Raw genomic sequence first — 2,500 nt, 5'->3', positions numbered from 1 at the left:
CGAGTCGAGCGAAGGGCGATGCGCGGCCTCCCGGAGTCGATCCGGGCCGACGGGACTCGTTGAAGCTGCGGTACGGGTCGAGCGAAAGGCGACGCGCGGCGTCCCGGGGTCGATCCGGACAGACGGGACTTGTAAAAATTACGGTCCGAGTCGAGCGAAAGGCGACGCGCGGCGTACCGGAGTCGATCCGGGCCGACGGGACTTGTGAAAATTTCGGTCCGAGTCGACCGAGAGGCGATGCGCGGCGTCCCGGAGTCGATACGGGCCGACCGGACTTGTGAAAATTTCGGTCCGAGTCGAGCGAAAGGCGACGCGCGGCGTACCGGAGTCGATCCGGACAGACGGGACTCGTTGAAGCTGCGGTACGAGTCGAGCGAAAGGCGACGCGCGGCGTCCCGGAGTCGATCCGGACAGACGGAACTTGTAAAACTTTCGGTCCGAGTCGACCGAGAGGCGATGCGCGGCGTCCCGGAGTCGATACGGGCCGTCGGGACTCGTTGAAGCTGCGGTACGAGTCGAGCGAAAGGCGACGCGCGGCGTCCCGGAGTCGATCCGGACAGACGGGACTTGTGAAAATTTCGGTCCGAGTCGACCGAAAGGCGACGCGCGGCGTCCCGGAGTCGATCCGGGCCGACGTCGACTTGTAAAACTTTCGGTCCGAGACGACAGAAAGGCGACGCGCGGCGTCCCGGATTCGATCCGGGCCGACGGGACTCGATGAAGTTTCGGTCCGAGTCGACAGAAAGGCGATGCGCGGCGTCCCGGGCCGACGGGACTTGTAAAAATTTCGGTCCGAGACGAGCGGAAGGCGACGCGCGGCGTCCCGGACTCGATCCGGGCCGACGTCGACTTGTAAAACTTTCGGTCCGAGTCGACAGAAAGGCGATGCGCGGCGTCCCGGATTCGATCCGGGCCGACGGGACTTGCAAAAATTACGGTCCGAGTCGACAGAAAGGCGATGCGCGGCGTGCCGGAGTCGATACGGGCCGACGGGACTCGATGAAGTTTCGGTCCGAGTCGACAGAAAGGCGATGCGCGGCGTCCCGGGCCGACGGGACTTGTAAAAATTTCGGTCCGAGACGAGCGAAAGGCGATGCGCGGCGTCCCGGAGTCGATCCGGGCCGACGGGACTCGTTGAAGCTGCGGTACGAGTCGAGCGAAAGGCGACGCGCGGCGTCCCGGAGTCGATCCGGACAGACGGGACTTGTAAAAATTTCGGTCCGAGTCGACCGAAAGGCGATGCGCGGCGTCCCGGAGCCGATCCGGGCCGACGGGACTTGCAAAAATTACGGTCCGAGTCGACAGAAAGGCGATGCGCGGCGTGCCGGAGTCGATACGGGCCGACGGGACTCGATGAAGTTTCGGTCCGAGTCGACAGAAAGGCGATGCGCGGCGTCCCGGGCCGACGGGACTTGTAAAAATTTCGGTCCGAGACGAGCGAAAGGCGATGCGCGGCGTCCCGGAGTCGATCCGGGCCGACGGGACTCGTTGAAGCTGCGGTACGAGTCGAGCGAAAGGCGACGCGCGGCGTCCCGGAGTCGATCCGGACAGACGGGACTTGTAAAAATTTCGGTCCGAGTCGACCGAAAGGCGATGCGCGGCGTCCCGGAGTCGATCCGGGCCGGGAGCCTGTCGGAACATCGTCATATGAGCCTCGTTCAATTTCGACAAAGTTCCCGGAGTTCAAAATTTTTTCGATAGCCCGCGGAGGTTTCGCCCCGTAAGCCGACCGTGCTACCACCGTGCCGGCGCCGACGTCCTAGCGGCCAGGCTCCTACTAGTAAGAGGAGCGAGTCGGTCGGGCCGGTCTCCCGTCGTCCGCCTGCTACGCCGTACCGGTACGTGCTCGAGCACGATACGTACTTCGGCGTAGACCAGGAGCGGGCGTTCGCGGACCGTTCCGTGCCTCGTACCAAAGAAACTACGCGACTCGCGTTGTTTCATCTATCGTCACTGCATTACCGCGGGTCGGTGTCTCAGACCGAATGGCCCTTGACGCGGTACCAAGAAGTTCGGCTCTCCGTGAAACACGGAAGGCCGAACGCTCCAACGCACGCGTCAACTCGCTTCTTTCCGAGCGTACACTCAAAGACCAGAGATGTTATAACAACGTATCCCAGACGCTTTCAATCTAGCCGACGGGTACGGGAGATCGTTCGAACGCTTATAAGCCGAGTGTCGAAGGTGGCGGCACACGGAACCGGGGCTGCCTGCGCGCAGTCCCGAAACACACAGTAGACGCGCGGCCGACCGGGCTACGAGACCCGGTCGGCGATGGGTGGCGCACGTCCGAGCCGAGATTTTGTATCGAAGCTCCCTGGTTGATCCTGCCAGTAGTCATATGCTTGTCTCAAAGATTAAGCCATGCATGTCTCAGTGCAAGCCAAATTAAGGTGAAACCGCGAATGGCTCATTAAATCAGTTATGGTTTCTTAGATCGTACACACATTTACTTGGATAACTGTGGTAATTCTAGAGCTAATACATGCAAACAGAGTTC

The 2,500-nt window shown here is 61.6% G+C and overlaps 1 non-coding gene across 1 annotated transcript in view; it reads left to right on the top strand.

The window, feature by feature from the left end:
- Positions 1-2,314: 2,314 nt before the first annotated feature.
- Positions 2,315-2,500, top strand: part of LOC124296274 — a 1,913-nt gene continuing 1,727 nt past the window's right edge. Inside the window, exon 1 of the ribosomal RNA XR_006906100.1 lies at positions 2,315-2,500. This exon is cut by the window's right edge and continues 1,727 nt beyond it. This is a non-coding gene — a ribosomal RNA (small subunit ribosomal RNA).

Source organism: Neodiprion lecontei, unplaced genomic scaffold (genome assembly GCF_021901455.1).
Source record: "Neodiprion lecontei isolate iyNeoLeco1 unplaced genomic scaffold, iyNeoLeco1.1 ptg000136l, whole genome shotgun sequence".
Lineage (NCBI taxonomy): Eukaryota > Metazoa > Arthropoda > Insecta > Hymenoptera > Diprionidae > Neodiprion > Neodiprion lecontei.
Note: the sequence above shows the minus strand (reverse complement) of the source record. Positions and strands in the feature narration are given on the sequence as shown.